This window comes from Telopea speciosissima, unplaced genomic scaffold (assembly GCF_018873765.1).
Source record: "Telopea speciosissima isolate NSW1024214 ecotype Mountain lineage unplaced genomic scaffold, Tspe_v1 Tspe_v1.0017, whole genome shotgun sequence".
Taxonomy (NCBI): Eukaryota; Viridiplantae; Streptophyta; class Magnoliopsida; order Proteales; family Proteaceae; genus Telopea; species Telopea speciosissima.
The window spans coordinates 267,728-289,345 of NW_025317353.1; positions in this window are offsets into that span (position 1 = coordinate 267,728).

Below are 21,618 nucleotides of genomic sequence, written 5' to 3' on the forward strand. Positions count from 1 at the left end.
CCCTTGGATAATTTGATCAAGAGACATGTTTATATTTTCTAAACACAAAATTTCCTATATTTTGCTCTGGTTAAAAATGCAGGATGAGAAGGAATTACTTGAAAACAACTGCTGCCCCATGCACCTAAAGCCTTGCATACAAAAGGAGTACAACTTCTTCTTTGCCTTATCGAAGTATCAAATGTCCTTGGAAGAGATTCTAAGTCAAAATCCAAACTCCGTGCAACCTTCTTTTCGTTTGAATGAGGTGAGGATGATAAGCTTTCCCCTTTGTTTTGACTGAATTGTTCACTTTTCCCTCTCTCTGTGTCTTCAATGAATGCTAACATGAAATATAGATAACAGTTTTCAGCAATTGATTGGGTTAACATTTTTCTCCATTGCTTTATTGACTAGATTTTTTTTTTTTTTGGGGGGGGGGGGGATAGGGTGTTTGGGGGCACACCATTGTTTTGGAAGTAATCATAAATATCATAGGAATCTTAGAGAGAATTAAGAATATTATTTTACAAGCTGACCTTAAAAGGCATACTTTTTGGCTCTAGCATACTACTTTAAAGCATACTAGGTGATTGTTTTGTTTTAAGAAGGTTGTGTGGAGCTGGAAAAATAAGAATGAATCAATTTCTTTTGAGGCCAAAATAACTGTTTCTTCAGAGCATGAAACCTCCATGGGATAGAAGGTTACAGAAAAATATGGAAGGTGGATAAGTTTAGGTTTTCATTTATTTATTTTTTATCATTATTGTATTTGGTAGCAGAAAATGTAATTTTAGTATGTCGGGCTCAATCTTCTTGTTTGGCTTTGGATTTTGGGTTTTAAATCTTAGTCTGGTTCCTAGTCTGAGTTTTTCCTAATTATTTTTAGAAGAGAGGGACAGAGAGAAGGAGAAGGAGAAGGATTGGGACAGGGATAGGGAGAAGGTCTGGGACAGGGAGAGAGATAGGTACAAGAATAGGGAGGGGGAGGGGGAGGGGGAGAGGGAAAGGGAGAGGGAAAGAGTTCGGGATAAAGATAGAGGTAGGGAGACTGAGAGTGGTTGGGTGGGAAGACATCTATATGATGGTCATAATGATGCATATGGTGGTCGAGTTGTTTGTAGATGACCAATTAACAATTAAATACTTTTTAAATTTCTTGGATACGTGGGAAAGCATGATCCACGGCATTGACGGGACTCGATCCCGCAGCTTCCGCCTTGACTGGGCAGTGCTCTAACCAATTGAATTACAATCTCAAGGATTGGGGTTGTACAACATACATTCTTATGATTTTTTTTCAAACCATTTCTGTTTATAATTGCTGTCTTGTAACAGAGACACGAGTGATATATTGATATCTACATAGATATGGACTTTAGTGAGAGCGACACCGATTATCCAGTATCCTTGGGTTATTGCCCAATCGACAATCCAAGAAGGCCGTCCGTCCCTTATTCCTGAAGAAATAATTGGAATGGCTTATCAATGTGATAGCCCTCCACGATTTATTTATAATAGATATGGAGAAAGTTTCAGAATAGGAACAATTACAATAATACCCTCAAGAGTAAGAGAAAGTAACTAGAATAGAGAAAACCCCATGGTTCAACCATATAACATGGGTCGACCCATATTACATTAATACCCATATTCCTACACTCCCCCTCAAGTTGGTGCATAGATATCAGCCATGCCCAACTTGCACACTAGAGGTTGGAAAGCTTTTCTACTTAATCCTTTGGTAAACACATCTACCAACTGTTCCCCAGATTGAACATAGGGAACACAAACAGTCCCATTATCCAGATTCTCTTTGATAAAAAGACGATTAATTTCTATGTGCTTTGTCCGATCATGCTGAACTGGGTTATGAGCAATACTTATTGCTGATTTACTGTCGCAGTAGAGTCGCATTGGTAGAGTGATAGGAATACTCAAATCTTGCAACAAGGTTTTGAGCCACAATAGCTCACAAATGCCAAGAGCCATAGCTCTAAATTGAGCCTCTGCATTGGAACAGGCGACCACTGTTTGCTTCTTGCTACGCCATGTAACACAATTTCCAACTACAAATCTACAGTAACCTATGGTGGATTTTCAATCATGAGAACCAGTCCAGTCCGAGTCAGTGTAGGCCTCAATTTGTAGATGATCATGAGGAGACAATAAAACCCCTTTACCAGGGGCTGACTTCAAGTATCTCAAAATCCTGAATACGGCTTCCAGATGGTTAGAGCGAGGATCATGCATAAATTGACTTATAAGACTCACAACATAGGCAATATCAGGCTTAGTATGAGATAAATAAATTAGTCGCCCGACTAACCGCTAATATCTCCCCTTGTCCACTGGTTCACCATCAGTGTTTCAAAAAATAGTATTGGCCTCAATAGTAGTATCCACAGGAGAACATCCTAACATGCCTGTTTCTGAAAGAAAATCTAGAGTATACTTGCGTTGAGATAAGAAGAGCCCCTTAGAGGAATGGGCAACTTCAATCCCGAAAATAGCGAAGTATTCCTAGATCCTTGATCTGAAATTCCTTGGCCAAATAGGTCTTCAACTTGGAAATTTCTGTAGAGTCATTTCCAGTTACAACTATATCATCTACATATATGAGGAGGAGAGTAATAACGCTGCCCGACTTCTTGATGAGCAAAGTGTGATCTGTGTTGCTTTGTTTATCGCCAAATGTCTCCATTGCCTTCTGAAAGCAACCAAACCATGCATGTGGTTACAGTTTCAGACCGTACAAAGCCCGCTTGAGTTTACAAACCTTGTCATGAGTTGCAGCAGATGAGAATCCAGGTGGCACATCCATATACAATTCCTGCTCAAATTCACCATGGAGGAAGGCATTTTTAACATCAAGCTGTTGTAGACTCCATCCAAGGTTCTCAGCACAAGAAAGAATTACCCTGATAGTGTTCATCTTGGCAACAGGCGCAAAATTCTCTAAATAATCTATCCCATATGTTTGGATAAAGCCGCGAGCAACCAATCTTGCTTTAAAATGGTCAACAGTTCCATCAGCTTTCTGTTTAATCACAAAGACCCAACAGTAATCAAACTAGTTGCAGCCAACAGTCTTCTTTTGTGGTGAAAGTGTGACAAGGTCCCATGTACCACTCTTCTTAAGAGCTTGCATTTCTTCGACCATGGCCCCGTTCCACCTAGTATTTGCAAATGTCTCCTGCCAAGTCTGTGGTATGGAAATAGAAGATGAAGAGGAAACAAAAGCATGAAATGAGGGGGACAAAGATTTATACGAAACAAACTGAGAAATTGGATGTTGCATACAAGATATTTTTCCCTTCCTAAGAGCAATGGGCAGGCCAAGTGATGGATCAGAAATAATAGGAGGTTCGGAAATAATATGAGAAGGACCAAAAGGAGAAGAATCTAAAGGATCAAAAATATTACCAGAGAAAGTCTCATTCGGTCCTGGATCAGAGGACAATTCTTGGTCTGGTATTGATGCAGTAGTAGGCTTTAGTTGTCGTTGCCCTTTTTTCTTTCGACAATACTGCTGATTAAAATCTTTCTCTGGCTGAACCTGCTGCTCCCACTGGACACTCCCATCATTCAAAGGTCTATGATAATCATCAGTAGGCTCATGAAGGGGAGGAATATTAATTGGCACATCCTAGAGTAGATGTAGACTCCCCCTGAAGAGGTGCCGATGAGGGATAAAAAGCCACAGCTTCATGAAAAACAACATCCATGGAAACAAAAACGCGACGAGATGGAGGATGGTAACATTTATAACCTTTTTGTGTTGGATAATAGCCAATGAAAATGCGCATAGACTGCGAGGATCAAGTTTACCATGGGCATAGTGGTTTCGAACAAAACAAACACACTTGTAAATTTTTGGAGGAATGATATAAGAAGAAAATCCATTTAAAAGATCAAGAGGAGACTTATAGTCAAGGATCCGAGAGGGTATTCTATTGATAAGATAAGCGGCTGTTAGAACAGCCTCTCTCCAAAAATGAGAAGGGTTATTCATTTCAAACATAATGGAGCAAGCTACATCTAGAAGATGTCTATTTTTGCGTTCAGCCACTCTATTTTGGGGTAGAGTGTCAATGCAACTAGTTTGATGAATGATACCTTAAGTAGCAACAAATACTTGAAATGACCCGTCTAAATATTCACGATCATTGTTACTCCGAAGAGTTTGAATGGTTGCCTGAAACTGAGTTTGAACCATGCTATAAAAAAAACCTTAAAACAAGAAAACACTTCACTTTTATGCCTCATTACATAAACCCAAGTAGTGCGTGTGTGACAATCAATAAATGTGACAAACTACTTAAAACAAGAAATAGAGAATGTGCGTGAGGGACCCCAGACATTAGAATGAATCATAGAAAAAGGTTTGGAACATCTTTTATTTGAATTAGAATAAATAGAACAAGTTTGTTTTACAAAAACACAAGCCTCACATAATAAAGTTTGAAAATTACAATGCTGAAATACACCAGGAAAAATTTTAGCTAAGGTTCCTAAAGGTGGATGTCCCAATCGGCGATGCTAACGATGTAATTCAGATAAATGATGGTCAGCGGAAGTAGCATTATGAGCCTGTCCAGATATGGCAGCAGTACTAGAGGTAAGATCATCGTCAAGCAAATAAAGGCCACCACACATTTTACCAGTTCCAATCGTTCTCCCCATCCCCAAGTCCTGAAAGACACAATGGGAAGGATAAAAAATAGCTTTACAATTGAGATCAAATGTCAAACTACTGATAGAAAGCAAATTAGAAGTTAACTTTGGGACATGCAAAATAGAGGACAATGTTGGCAGAATCATGGGTTAGAAGAAGAGAATGAGAGAATGGAATAACTTATTTTCATTGATAGGTAAGCCCCTATTTATAATAGAGGGGAAAGTTACAATGAGACTAAAATAGGCGATGTGGGACTAAAACCCACATAGCCAACTTAAACTTAATAACTTAAGAATAAAACTACTTAATAACTTAAAAATAGAGGGGAAAGTTACAAAGGGACTAAAATAGACGATGTGGGAGTAAAACCCACATAGCCGACTTAAACTTAATAACTTAAGAATAAAACTACCCCAAAAGGACCAGAATACCCCCATGGTATTCTGGATTACATATTCCAACACTCCTCCTCAAGCTAGATTATACAAATAAATAAAGAAAGAAGATCCAGCTTAAACTAAATAAAAAAGAACTCCGAATAATGCTAACACTCCCCCTCAAGTTGGCGCATACAAGGTACTACTGCCCAACTTGAACAAAATGGGAAAAAACTAAGTTGCAGCAGAATCCAGCTTGACATATGAATGCAGCTCCCAAATAAACCTTCAAGAACTTGAAAAAATAGATCTTCAAAACTTGGACAGACTTGATCAGTAAACCGATACTGGAATGTCTTCCAAAAAAGGCAGCTTTGACCAATCTTCTATTGCTGTCCAGTGATGAATCTATGAATGATAATCTTGTAAGTAACTAGGGTAGCGAGCAGATGAATCAAGCAGCAGAAAAGATCAAGTAGCGGAAAAATCAACCCAACTGTAGAACCTCATATAGGCATACAATAACGAAACATCTTCAATACTTTAATACCAATCTCCCCCTTACGGGAAACTCAACCCAATAATGAAGGATACCCAATAGTAATGGTGGAAACACTGATCTTCTATATTTTGCACCAAGTGTTCCTGCAAGTTCTGCTTTCTGCAATGGCTGCAGGTATACTGTACATTTTCCCCCCCTCACGTGTAGTAATACACGTGGGCAGAAAATGGAGATGATGTAAGAAACAGTGCAAAAGTATAATATTCCAGAATTTTCCAAAAGGTGCTAAGGGTAATGGAATGAGAAGAAATGACAATTTAGAGAATACCATAAACTTCCAAGTTGGTTATGGGTATATGCCAAAAGTATGATATAGGGGGTGGTGAAGTGAAAAGACGCAGTGGGATAATGAATTATGGAGAAAAACAATGCAACATAGAAATTGTCTACTATCTTCAAACGATCAAACAAACACTTTTGATCGAAACTCCTGCAAGGGAGAAACACCTAACTCCAATAGTCAAATCTGATAAGTATACAGATCTGATTTGGAGTAAGGAAAGGCTCCAATCTTCAAGGCTTGATCAATCTTCAAACAAGGGAGAACAAGTATACAAAACTCCAATTTATAAATTCTCACATGCTAAATAGAACTGACGAAGATATCTGGACAAAATTGATGTAATAAGCTTCAACAAAAACTTGGATCAGATATGAATTAGTGAATAATGCTAGGATCAAGCTCCAAAAGTAAGTTGGACATGAACCAATAGAAGAGCTTCACACAACTGAATAGGTTCATAGTTGCAACCATAACCTTGGAACACACTATTGTAATCCCAAATAAGCTGATCTCCAGGGGAGTAGATTCGAGTCTTCGACAATGAAAGAAATTCGATCTTCCATATAAGGATACTCAGTCTCAATAATAGGGCAGTAGTAGTCCACATAAAGGTAGCAATATCATGTCAACTAGTCATGCTTACAGAAGCCAATCAATAGAACCAGCAAATATAAGATAATAACTCAGCAGATCTAATAGGTAGTTGAAGCAGCCAACCATATAAGAATAAAATAGGTTGATAATTGGAAAAATCGAGCCATAAGATGAACCTGAATTTTTTTCAATAATAAATCCATGATTGATGCTGAAACTTGGGTCGAATACTCCTCTGATGGTGATAAAAGTCCTCTAAATAAATCAGAAAGATAGTACATCCCTTCCCCTAAGATCGATTAAAGTCAGGGTTTTGTAAAAAATCCTGAAAGTTGAGATCGATTGTAGGAAAGGTGGCTTCAAAAAAAAAAATTGATGATGTATTTGAATAAATGCTATCCTCAGCGGCTTGAATGGATCTCCAATACGAATAACCAATCTCTATTTGTGTTTGAGACTTGTTATTCAAGAGGGAGAAACATAAAAAATTATAGAAAAAATAGGGCAGCAGCTATCTTGTGTAATAGAACTTCTTCAAGCCATGAACAGTTGAAGTAGAATGTCCCTCTTGATGGTAGAAACACCTCCAAAAAACTCCAGCAGCAGCAAGCAACCCTAACCCTAAAATCAATATGTGTCGGGGTTTTGTAAAACCCTGAAAAGGAGGATCGATTGGGGTTAGGGGTCTTCAAACACTTGGAAAGAGGCTAATACTGAAGTCGAGTGGTCCTTGTAGTTGGAGTAACCAGCCCTCCAAAAATTAGCAAAAACTGAAACCTGAAAGTCAAGGTTTTTAGTAGGTAACCAAATTAGAAGGTTAAGGAAGTTTTGCTGTAGAAACAAATCTAGCCATTTGAAAGGGTCCAAACTTAGGTCGAGTAGGGCTTGTAGTAGTAGGGAATCACCCCCAAAAATTCAGCTGTATCGAAAAAGGGAAACCCTAAAATCGATTGGAGGCAGGGTTTTCTAAAACCCTAACAAGTTGAGATCGATTAGGGTAGGGGCTGGAATGGTTAATGAGAGATGGAGAAAAAGAAAAAAGGGAAGTAGGACATTGGAATAGGGTAGTAAGGTGCTGGAAAAAGATAGCAAAGGGAGCTCCAATGGTGGAAGGTCAGCCTTCTATGATGATAAGGTTCTGATCTCCAAAGAATTCTGGGAAACTCCAAATTGCAAAGATGGTTCTAGAAGTTTTTAATAGAAAAGGAAGAGAGCAGCAACTAAATCATTGGATATTGTATTTTCCTCATTAGTGCTACCCCCTTACAAGGATGAGAAGAAAAAAAAACAGAAGAAGAAGAAGCTGAGAAAGAGAGAAGAAGGGAGAGATCGATTGAAGGGATGGAGTAGGGTTTTTTTCTCTTTTTCTAACCTAGATTAGACCTGCTCTGATACCATGTTGGCAGAATCATGGGTTAGAAAAAGAGAATGAGAGAATGGGATAACTTATTATAGGGGAAAGTTACAAAGGGACTGAAATAGGCGATGTGGGACTAAAACCCACATAGCCGACTTAAACTTAATAACTTAAGAATAAAACTACTAAAGAATAAAGGGGAAAGCTACAAAGGGACTGAAATAGGTAATGTGGGACTAAAACCCATATAGCCGACTTAAATTTAATAACTTAAGAATAAAACTACTTAATAACTTAAGAATAAAACTACCCCAAAAGGACCAGAATACCCCCACGGTATTCTGGATTACATATCCAACAGACAAGGATAAAGAAGGAGAGCACTAGATGGCTCCCTTCCCTGATACAGAGGAAAGAGAACCATCGGCTATTTTAATTTTATCCTTGCCTGAAGGAGGAGAATAACGAAAAAATAAATTTGATGTACCAGTCATGTGGTCAGTGGCTCCAGAATCGATTATCCAAGGATGAGATAATGTCGAAGCACAATGACCACCAAAAGAAATACCTGATTTGGAGAAAACAAGGTTGGATTCAGAAGAGGGAACCACAGTTGAGGTAGAGGTAGATGCAGATGATGATGTCAGGGACCCAAAGGTGGTCATCATACAATGAAATACAGCAAGTTCCTCTACAGAAAGTGTGGTATTAGGAGATGTTTCGGTTGTTTCAGAAAGATTGGCCTATGCACCACTATGGCCACCATTACCACGACCACAACCTCGGCCACGGCCCCGACCACCACCGTGACCATCAGACAAATCAGATGGCCGACCATGCAATTTCCAGTAATAATCCACAGTATGTCGTTCCTTTCCACAATGGGTACATTGAAGAGGTTCCTTCTCAGACAAGGAACATGTACCAGTATTAGAAGAGCCACCCCCAGAAGTAAGTAAAGCTGATCTCTCTGGCTGTGTGGGTGGTAACATAGTGGATCGACGAGTATCCTCCAACTGTATCATAGAGTAGGCTTGCTCTAAATTGGAAAAAGGGGAACGACCCAAAACCTGAGACCGAAGCTGGTCATATTCCACATTGAGTCCAGCCAAAAAGGTGTATACTCTGAATTTATCTCCCTTTGCTGAAACTTTGTAATATCGGAAGGGCAATTAAGTTGAAAGTTATCATAGTAATCTAGCTCTTGCCATAGACTACGGAGTTCAGAGTAGTATTGTGACAAAGTGAGTTCTCCTTGTTTGGTTGCATGAATTTTTCTTTGAATATCACAAACTTGTGCATCATTCCCTACCTGGAATTGGTATCTTTAGCGCAGCCTTCCAAATTTTGGCGGCTGAGTCGAGCAGCACATAGCCACGGGCATTGGCTGGAGTTGTAGCACTGAGAAGAAAAGACATAACCAGTGAGTTACTTGAACTCCACTTATCTTGTAATAGACCAGCATCACTTGGTTTAACAGCAGTACCATTATATATATCGAGCTTCACTGGGCTGGCTGGAAAAGAGGGATAATCATGATGATTCCCTTGTGTAACAGATGGGCCAGTAGATGCTGTGGATACGTCTGAATCAGGCATGCTGCTGATAGGTGCACACAATTGGTCACAAAAAAAATAAAGGAATAATAGCCCAAAGCACAAAGACGATGTGCAGAAAAATTGCAGGTATTGTTTTCTGCAAAAAGATGATTCTCGGTTTTGTTGTAGAAGACCTGGAATGACTGATCCTTTGTGGTGTCGATCTTAAAGTGCAGAAAAACTGGAGTGAAATAAGATTCATGCCAAAAAAAAAAATTTAGAATGCCAAGAACTTCTGCAAAAAAAATTGCAGATCGTGGCTGAGAATATCTTGTCCAAAAAAAAATCTGCAATGTCTTCAATCTTCAAATAATGATTTCAATCTGTATGGAGATCATAAATAGGATAGCTAAAAAAAGGAACTAAGATCCAGGGCAGGTACTAGATCATTATTTGATCACCTCAAAGTACCACCGCCATGAAACAATGAAGACTAGAGGAAAAAAAAAGTCTCGGTTGTAAGGTTGGGTTTAGGGTTTTGAAGGAACTAGAAGAATCGATCTAAGAGGGATCAATCTTGAGGGGAAGAGATGGATGAAGGATCAAATCAAACTCAAGAAGGGAGATCGATTTTTTGGGAATTGGGATTTATTTCTTAGGTAGTGGTTTTGGCTCTGATACCATGAAGAAATAATTGGAATGGCCCATCAATGTGATAGCCCTCCACGATTTATTTATAATAGATATGGAGAAAGTTCTAGAAAGTAACTAGAATAGAGAAAACCCCATGGGTCGACCCAGGTTACATTAATACCCATATTCCAACAATTCCATTCCTTCCTCAAGTCAGGAATGGCGGGTGCGTACTGAGTCATGAATCATCTTTTTGTAATCAACTCAAGTGTGCTTGCCCTTGGCCTTACTATAAGATAAGATATTACTTTTTTTGTTTTGTATTCTTTTTCCCTTGGAGATTGAAAATTCGTCCACACCAAACAAGCTGTACCATTCCATACTAAGCAAAAGTAGAAAGAGAAAAGGAATGTGAACTCTCTCTTAGGGGGTCTTCCTGTACTAAATGACTGATCGAGTTACATTGCTTCTTCGGTCTGAACCAAGGAATCCCTTAGATATGATGCAAAATGGATCTTGTTCTATCGTTGATCAGAGATTTCTTTATGAAAAATACGAATCGGAGTTTGATGAAGGGGAAGAAGCCCTTGATAATCAATTTTTCAACGAAAAAAGATTTTTTATTTATTTTTTTTTCTTTCCTTCTATCCTCGTTAACCGCTCAGGCATCGACCCAGGAAGAATCAATTCTAGGTTTATTGATAATCTATGATCCAACTTATTTTCTTCAAGAATGTATGCTTCACGGGATTTATTTTGTGCTGACCATCTCTGTGTGTGTGTAGTGAAATAACAAAAAATTTATTGGGCATCTAGGGATATCAGAACATCTCAAGTCATATTCTCCAAACAGTATGATCTTTCTACCAGTGAAGCTACTGTGTGTACAAGCATAGTTGTCAAGGTGTTGCCTAGGTGGCCGCCTTGGCACCCAGGCGCCTTGACAACTGTTGCCTAGACAGGTGTTTTTTATGTGGACAGGTTCCTGCACCAGAAATACAGCCGCAAAAACCTAAGGGGTCAGACCCATGGGCCTTTGGGCCAACCAGCCATATGGCTGGGTGGTTTCTGGTTCACTCAAAACCAGATCGTGGGCGACAGATCAGCAGAGATATCAGGTGAGATTTTATTCTGTTTTATTTACTTTCTATTTTGTTTCATAGCTTAAGATTTAATTAGCTTCGTGTACAAGTCTCAATATTACCTTGCACGAGACTTTCTATTTTCTAAGTAGGCAGCTGCAGCTATATGTATTGAGATTTGAGACCATAGAGTCTTCCCTACACAATTTATGAATGAGATTGAATTTGACTTTGTGCTAATGGTTGTGTGATACAGTCAGGTAAGAGACCTTACAGGTGAGATACCTAGGAGAGAGTGAGAGGCTCAATCCACCCTAACCCCTTCTACCTTTTCTGTCTTCTTTTTCTTTCCATTCGATACCCTGTGTTGTGGTTACTGTTCTGAGATCTTTTGTTCAACTGAGATTCTATCGTGGGTGTTGTGTTACTGCTGGAACTCTATGTTGAATGTTACAGGAGTGCTTGGGATTATAGTTGCTGGTTGGAGAAGACTGAACATACCTTGCGGCTCACTGGACTGAGTTCTCTCCTACAATAAAAAAATTTGAACCCAAGATCTTCCAATCCGCCCATCAGTTGTTGGCCAACTTTTGAGTTTCAAATCAACACCCCAGTCCTGCTGTTCAACAGTAATTTCAGAGTCATCTGTTGGTCCATCAACCCTGTGGTAACCAAGGATTTAAGTCTCGGACCGTATCGTATCGTCTCGGCCGATACATCTCGGTATCGGTCGTGGTCGATACAATACAAGCCGAGACGTATCTTTTTTTAAAAAAAATACAAATGTCTCGACTGTATCGAGACGTATCGACCGAGATGTACCGATACGATACGATCGATACGTATTGATACAGCTGAGAGTTTTTAAAAATATTATTTTATTATATTTAAAAAACGATACGTATCAAGATGTATTGAGTTGTCTCGATATGTATCGATATATATTGACCGATACATAACGATACATATCGAGACGACTCGATACGTCTCGATACGTATCGTTAACTTAAAAAACACATGGCCATTTCATTCTTGTCACCTGAAACTCGATTTCTAGCAGTCCTGGCGGAAAAAAGCTCTTCCCAGCTTTGAGAAACCCTTCCAAAAACACATTTAAACTTGCTTTTTGGGTAAGATTTCTTGAGGGCTTTAAATTCTTTGCCAAAAACGAACTTAGAGGAGCTGAAATCACATCATTTGGTGGATCTAACAGCCCACATTCGAATTCAAAAGCTGTTCTTGAAGGGTTAGGTAAGTTTTTTGAAAAAAACTTGAATCTTTTGCTTTAATCTTTGATTATTGGTATGTTTTTTGGTATGAATCAAAGAGAATATGTTAAACAAACATAGAAATTGCATTCTTTGTATGCATTTACAAAGATTTGGTTTCAAATCCATGTTTCTTTGACCATTTTTACCCAAAATAAAAAATTCCTTCTTTAAAATGATTTTTTTTTTTTTTTTTCTTCTTAACTTTAAAACAAATGGTAATGTTTATAATATATGGAGTACATTATGTATAGATGTATGACATCCCAAGAAGATTATACATTTACCCTAAAATCTGTATTTTATTTTTATTTTTTGGGTATTTCTGAATTTATAAAATACTTAAAAAAAAATTTAAGATCTGATTTTTCCATCTATACTCTTTCATTATAGTTTGATAAAATGTATAATTGGCTGAAATAGAATCAAAGACTTAGATTCATATATGTAGTACATTATGTCATTTTTTTTCATTATTTAAAAAATTAAATAATGTGTAACTAGTTATAGAAAATATAAAAATGTTTAAATATTGTTTAGGGCAACTTTGCTAGGTAGTAAATACATGAAAATGATGCAATGCATGACATGCATCATAATGTCTGTCTATACTTGTATAAATAATAAATTATTGATGTGTGGATTTGAATATTGTTTAATATATATCTTATATAGTTATCTACTTTTGTTTGGTATTTAGGACGATGCCGCCACAACAAGACGTTGGGTGGTCTTATTGTACCAAAATAAACAATAATAGATTGCTTACACAGTGCAACTTCTATAATACCCAACATCTTGGAGGTGGGATAACTCGGCAAAAAGAGCACATGGCAGGAGGATATGGAAATGTTTCCAAGTGTACAAAGTGCCCTGTAGAGTTAAGCAGGGCAATGCAAAAATACCTTAGAGATTAAAAAAAAAAATCCAAGCAAGCACATGATGATGTTGATGCATTGGTGGAAAATTTGATGGAAGATTTTGAAGATTATGAAGGATCGGATATGGAAGCAGAGGAGGACCCAGAGTTGGCATTGGCGATGAAACAATCAAGACATAAAGCAAAAGAGCAACAATGGAGAGCTGAGCAATTGATTAGAAGTCAATCAGCTCGACCCAGCCAGGGCCCTGTAGATATTGGTGTTGGCTCCTCTTGTCGTCCATCTCTAAGTAAGGGTAAGCAGCCTGTTGGCCTTAGTAGAGCAACCAATGTGAAGGGGATGTTTGACCGGTTTACAAAGAGTGGTAAGGGTAAGAGAAAGAAGAGACCAGATATCAGAGACATGGATCATAATGTCTATAGACCAAGGGATGCTGGCCAACAGAGGATTGAAGAAAGCTTTCAACCCAAAATACTTAGTAAAAGGATAGGCAGAGCAATCTCCAGATGGTTCCACAGTTCTATGATTCCACCACATAATGCCAAAGATCCTCACTTCAAGGCCATGGTAAAGGAGATTCAGCGGTGTGGGAAAAATGTTAAGCCACCCACACCTCATGAGATTGCTGGGCCTTACTTTGATGATATTGTCCAAGAGGTGCATGAGTATGTGGAGAGGTTTAAGGAGAAGTGGCCACTATATGGAGTGACCATCATGTGTGATGGATGGAGTAGACCAACAAGATTATCCAGCATCAATTTTCTTAGCTACTGTGATGGAAGTACGATCTTCCACAAGTCAGTTAATGCATCTAGTGAAATCAAAGATGCCAATTACTTGTACAAGTTAATGGATGAAGTTGTGGAGGACATAGGAGAAGAAAATGTTGTCCAAGTAGTAACTGACAACGCAGAAAATTTCAAGAAGGTTGGTCAGTTGCTTATATTAAAGAGGCAACATCTATTTTGGACACCATGTGCAGCTCATTGCATAGATTTGATGTTCAAGGACATAGGAGAATTGCCCAAGGTCCAAAAATTGGCTGGTAATGCAAGGAAAATCACCAACTTTATGTACAACCTTAGTTGGGTTTTGGCACTGATGAGGAGTTACACACAAGGGGATTTAGTGAGACCTGCAACAACAAGATTTGCAACAAATTACATTGCAATTGATAGCCTCATTTCCCGAAAGCATGGGCTGCTATAGATGTTCACCTCTACTGAGTGGTTGACTAGCAATTATGCAAGGTCTGAAATTGGGAGATTTGTTCAAGATCTTATCACCTCCTCAAAGTTTTGGGCTGCGATGGGCCGACTTTATAATGTTATGATGCCACTCTTTTGTCTGCTTCAAGAGATTGATGGGGATAAAGAGCAGACCATGGGTAAGATGGTAGAGGCCATGGGATGTGTGAAGAGAAAAATACATGAGAATAACCCAACATCAAATAAGAAGTATTTGAAGATTATATCCAATCGATGGGAAAATATGTTGGTTCAAGATGTTCATTGGGCAGGTAATCTTATAAGTATATGACTTTGGTTTCATTTTAAACACTTAGTAGTTAGTAAGTTACTATTTATTAATTTATTATTAGAATTTTTAGGTTTCTAACCATCCATTACAAACCATGTGCAGCATATTATTTGAATCCGGATATTCAATACTCCAATGATATAGGGTGTAGACAAGATCTATTGCGTGCCCTAAGGAATGCTGTGAACAGAATGGAGCCAGATGTAGCGAAGGCCACACTTGCCATGGATGAGGTTAGAGCTAAATTAGTTGTATAAATGATTGAAACCAAGAATAGAGTGATTAGTGGAAGTGGAACTAATTTATATATTTTTTTAATACCTCTCTAGGCTAAGTATTTTTGGGAGGCCACTCGTGGTTTTGCTGATAGAATGGCTATCCATGCTAGGAGCACACAACGCCCAGGTAAGTTAGGTTTACCTAATTTATTATATCATTTAAAATTTGTTTTAAGGTTTTATCTTTTAATATTTCATTTATTATTGTGCAGCTGATTGGTGGCTTAATTATGGGGGTATTAGTGCTCTACACTTAACCCGAATTGTAATTCGAGTGTTATCCCTGACGGCATCTTCTAGTGGCTGCGAACGTAACTGGAGTACATTCGGGTTGATACACACCAAACCCCAGAATCGTCTCAGTTATTCAAAGTTGGAGAAGCTAGTGTATGTCCATTACAACATAAAGCTGAAGCTTAAATATTTAGAGCTGGAAAGAGAAGGAGATGATGTAGATGTCAACCCAATCGATATCAACCACCTACTTGACGATGAAGATCTAGTTAGAGCATGGATAGAGGATACCGATAAGGTATTGGTGATGGATCAATTAAGTGAGGATCACCAGACAACCAAACCTGATCCAGTGATAGAGAACATCATTCAACAGATGGATGAGGATGCAACACAGCCACCATCACAAGATCCTTGTCCTAATGTTGAAGAAAATGAAAGTAGCTCTGAAGAAGGTTTAGTCAGGAGGACGAGGTCAGGTCATCCGTATGGAGGAACTCAACAACATGTTGATGATGAGGATGAAGACAACGATGGTGATGATGATGATGATGGTGATGGTGATGGTAATGGTGATGGTGATGGTAATGGTGGTGGTGGTGGTGGTTCTGTTGCTGCTACTACTGCTACTGCTGCTGCTGATGATGATGATGATGGTGGTAGTGGTGGTGGTGGTGGTGGCCATAAGGCTTCACAACACTGTGCTGGGGCTCAGTTCACATGTGAGGCAGGATACACACATACTACCCAAGATATGGATCATGGTCCTGAGCCTGCTGGCCATAAGACTTACTCGCGGAAGCCGCATAAGGGTAAGTCTGCCAAGCGCTCCCACAATCCATATGATAGTGATGTGCTTATGAGTGGCATGGAGTCACGTAGCATTAGTTCTGATTATGCTGGTGCTTCATCAGGCCATGGGCATTATGCATCAGGTTCTTCTTCAGGCTATAGACATGGGGCTTTTGTAGGGTATGGAAGTTATGGATACGGAGAGAATCAAGCACAAGCACAACCTAGTGCTTTCGTGACATTAGCCACTCTAGAGCAGTACACACGATTCTACTATGAGTGGGAGAGTCACTACCATCAGCATTTTGACTAGGCTCAGTATTGTGCTTATGTTCGGACAGTACACAACATCATCCTAGTCGCTCCTATTATTGAAGACCCTTACAGACATGACTTTGATCCACCCCGACATTCTTCATGGCAATAGAGTGACTCTACATGTAAGGAATTTCATCTTTTAATCTTTTATAACAATTTCAAAGTGCCGCACTTGTCTGGTTATTGATTATTCACAATTCTTAGTATATATGCATGATATATAACACAAATTGCTTGTTTATATTATTTTTTGTGTCCAAAAGTGTATTTTGATCATTTTCATGTGTTTCTGCACCGATCGATACGTATCTCCGATACGATACAATATGATACGATACGTCTCTTAAAATCGCCTGATCGATACAATACCCGATACCGATACTTAAATCCTTGGTGGTAACTAGTTACTCATTCTGGTCCTTACTTTCTATTTCTAAGACCTTCGAATATCTCAGCATCTAGCCATTGTTTGGGGCTGAGATGTGGGCGATTTATTCAACCCTATTAGACCTCTACTCGATAGGAATATAAGGCCCAACCAACATTTGTAGCTACTATTTCTGAAGTTGGTTATTTTTTTGGTTGTTTGGTCTTGTTCCTGATCGGCGGTAGACCTATTATGGATGCTGGTTGATTTTTTCTTTGGCTGGGATCCTTCTAAATCCTTTGCTAATTATTATTAGAGTCATGGGGTTGATATACTCTACTGTCCACTTATTTTTAGGTGATTGTTTGATGTAGTGTTGCTGAGATTGGTGTTGAGTATTCTGTTTGCTTGTAATTGAGATCTTGCTTGGGGGTTAGGTCACTTGTGACTTGGCATTACATTACTTTTGGTCGCCTTGCGTCCAGGCCCGCTGCCTTGATTCGCCTAAAAGCTGTGACAACTTTGTGTACAAGTGAGTGGTTATCTATTGATTGCCCAGATTGTTGTAGGAATAGAGCTTTCCTACCCTAGTTTTACTAGCCGGATTCTGAGTTTTCTTTTTGATAGATAACGTATTTTGAGTTATAATTCAAAATAAGAATAAAGAAATGGGATAAAAAAGATGCAAATTTTTATTCAGTATGAAAATTAAAAACAAATGAAGCTACATAGAACCAAACAAAATCAACGCGAACTCATCTTCACTCTATTTGACCAAATGAGAGGTGCTGTCTAGAGAAAACTAAGAATGACCCATGTCAGAAACTAAATAAAGGAAACCAAAGGGAGGCCTAAAATGGATCCAATGGACTAGTCAAAATGTCATCATGATAGTTGAAGGAGCTATTTGGTCCTTCTCTTGGGTTTACTAAGCCCACGACCTGCATTTTTATAGACTCTTTTTTGCTATTCTGCTTTAAGCTTTATTTTTGGGATTCATGTTAAATGGGTATGGATACATGTTTATAGGTTTATAGGTTAAATGCCAACTTGACATAGCACTGGCACCAGGTGGAAAACAACAAATCCAAAATCTTCCTCTCAGGTATTTCTGACCTGGACAAAGACTCTTCTGAACCTCACTGGGTTCTCCATTGGCTCCCTCCCTGTCAAATACCTTAGACTCCCTCTCATTTCGGCTAGACTCTCCAACCACCATTGCGTTCCTATGTTGGATAATATCCGCAAGAGCCTCCAACTTTGGAAAAGCAAGCTCCTTTCCTATGCTGGCCACCTTGTTTGCATCCGCTTTGTCCTCCAAGCTTCCTACATCTATTGGAGTGGGATCTTTGGATGGCCCAAAGCCACCATCCAGGCGATGGAGCGCCTCTTCTGCTCTTTCCTCTAGAAAAGGTCTGACGTTTCCAGATTCCTCCATCCCATTAGCTGGAAGTCCATCTGCCTCCCTAAGGTCGAGGGTAGCCTTGGGATTTGGCGAATCAAAGACTCCAACACGGCTTGCATTCTTAAGTTAATCTGGAGAATTTCCTCCCATCAGGATTCCATCTGGGTTAACTGGGTCTACTCTCACCTCCTAAAGTCCAACTCCATCTGGACTGTCCCTATCCCCTCTGATGCCTCTTGGATTTGGAGAAAGATCCTTGCACTCCGCCCTCTTGCCCTTCGTGGCATCTCTTCCTTTATTGCTTGAGGAACCTCAACCTCCCTCTTGCTCGACCCTTGGCACCCCCTTGACATCTTTTTCAGTGTTCTTGGCCCCAGGGCGATCTACTCTTCTGGCCTTCCAAAAAATGCCCCTGTCCTGTCTTATTTCCTCTGGCTCCTGGTCCCCCCTAAAAAATCCATCGTCTCGCAGATTTGGCCTGCTCTCCCTCCCCTTCCCCCTCACCCCCCATGTCGATAGAACCATCTGGCTACCCTCCCCCAATGGCCTCTTCAGCAACAGCTCAGCCTAGAACTTTGTCAGACACACCGCCCCAACTATACCCTGGTACAACCTAGTCTAGTTTAAGGGCCACATATCCCGCCACAGCTTCACTACCTGGAGATCCCTTCACCTTTGCCTTCCTCATTCACCACCACATCCCTGCTTCTCTCGCCTGCTCCCTTTGCTGGAATGGTCTTGAAGACATCCCCCATCTCTTTTTCGACTGCCCCTTCACCCCCACCATCTGGGAAAAAGCCCTCTCCTCCATTTGGCACCACAAGAAGCGACCCCTGCACTTTGACCGTGAATGGCTTTAGGTGGCTAAATCCTTCTCAGGGTCCTCGATTTGTGACACCATTGGAAAGCTGGTTTTTGGAGCTGCTATTCATCACATCTGGATGGAGCGTAATCTCAGGAGATGGACTTCCAACTCTCGATCTTTCAATTTGATTTGGAAAGCCATCTCCTTTGAAGTCTCTTCCAAGCTTAGTCGTGGCCATCTTCGAGCTGTCAGGGATACCCCTAGGAATAGGCATATTGCTGTATTTTGGGGCCTGGACCTGCCCTCTCTTTTTTCTTCCACCTCTGCGTAGGTTGGTTTGTTCTCCCCCTGATGCAGATCCTAGCCTCCTCAAATTGAAGAAGCCACCCTAAACCTAGGGATTTAGTAGGAGCCTTAGTTTAGTTTATTTCTATACTTAGTTTTTATTTTGTGTTTTTAATTGAACCGGTTTAAATTTGTTGCATCCAATTGGTTCAATTGGTCTAATTTAAGTGAAGTGATCCTATTGGCTAAGAGGTTCTTATATCCTATTGGCTACTAGGGAATCTTCTTTTACTTTAAGTGAAGTGATCCTATTGGCTAAGAGGTTCTTATATCCTATTGGCTACTAGGGAATCTTCTTTTATTTAAGTAGTTTAAGTTGTTTTTAAGTCCTTAGGGGTAGATAAGTCCTTTTCTTTTAAGTATTTAAGTTATTTTTAAATTGGTCCACCTCTCCACGATTTAAGTGAGAGAGTTGATTTATAATAGAAGTAGGGATAAGGCCTTTGGCCTCTTATTTAATAAGAATCGTGGGAGAGGCTCCACCCACCAGTTTATGTTTAAAAAAAATTTGTTTCCTGCTGTTAGCCTTTGCTGCTGCTGCTTCTCTCTTCAGAGACTATCTTGTGTGTCATATCAAGACCCCTTGTGAGTCATATCAAGGGTTAGGGCTGGTGGACTCCGGCGACTCCTTGCATCTTGTAGATCAGGAGGTCCTTTTCTTCAATTCAAGCTTCTTCAAGCTGCTGTTGTGGCAGATCTGCAAAACCAGTAAGTGTTTACAGTTTCTGCAAGTTTCCTTCTTCTTCTTCTCCATCCAACCTAACCCTAATAGATCCCCCTTACTTCTTAATTGTTTTAAACCCTAATTAACCTGTCCAGCCCTTTCCACCATCAGATCTGTCCCACTTTTACACCATAGTTCCAGCAGGATATCTCCTTCATTCGATCCCCCGTTCTGCCCCCATTCCTACAGCTAAACCCTAATTCCCCTCTTCCTTATTAAAACCCAAAAACCCTAAATCCAATTCTGCCCTAAATTGCAAATTTTGTAACTCATCCAAACCCCAACTTCTTTATACCAAAATAACCCCCTAGACCTGCCCATCAATACCCTATAAACCCCTTTCCCAAAATCCATCTTTCAACTCTAGATTCTAAAAACACCCAATTTTCACAAGGCCTCTAACCCGAAACCCTAGATTTCCAACTTCATCCAAATCAATCCAAATCTACACCAATAGACTCCTAAAAACCTGCACATCATTACCAAATAAAACCCTAGCTCGAAACCCTAACCCTAACCCTAATTTCTGCCCTATTTAGCCTAAGCTGCCCACTTGGCCAGCCTTGTTAGGTGAGAACCCATCACCCTGGCTCCTAATGGGAGTACTCTTACCTAGGACTACATCACCCCCCTTCCTCTCCCTTGTATATTCTTTTCTTTTCCTGCCCCCTCCTGGGGTTTGGTAATACATATTTATTCACCCAAAAAAAAATTTAGTATTTTATTTACTTAAGATATTATTCATAAATAAGCAAATACACCCTTATTTGAATCCAATAAAAATAGTTAAAATCAAATTCCAAAAAGATAAAAAGTCAACTCCCTAGTTCAAGAACAAAAAATGGATTTTCGGTAGTAGGTGAAATTTTCAACTTTCTAATGCTGGGGTTTTTCTTAAATCTAAAAATTTCATAAATCTTAAAAACATTGTTAAAAACAAAAAATGCGCTAAAATATTTAGGCTACGTTTTGGTAAATGTCTGAACAACATTCAAAACCGTTTTTCCGTTCTTTGAGAACAAAAAAACATGAATTTACGTTTGGCTTGATGGTTCGTTTTTCTGGTCTTTTAGAACGGACCGAAAGAATCTTTCATGTAAAGAACAAGAACTAAAATTTGTCGCGCAACAATCGTGAAAACCCGTGATTTGGGGTTAGAAGCCAAAAGCTTGCGATAGATCTGGGGAAGAGAAGGGAAGAGAAGTAGCAGGAGAAGAAGGTAAACCAGATGTCGATCTCATCTCTCTCTCCCTTCCTCTCTCTCTCTCTCTGTCTCGCTCTCTCTCACTCTCTCTATCTGGCTCTCTCTGTCTCGTTCTCTCTCTCCCTCACTCTCTCTCTCTCTCTTTCTCTCTCTCAATCTTTGTTGTGTGAAGATCTGACTAGATCTGATTTTTTTCTCTCCCATGTGTCTTAAGAATTGGAGCAACATCCCTAAAATTTGAAGGTTTAGCCAAAAGGTATGGAGTTTATGGATTTATTGAGAAAATTTGATTCTTTTCTGCCTATTTTGGAGAGGAGATGTGAAAGTGTTCCCTCGTTCGCACATAGCATAAATCCAGAGAGAAGCAGAGAG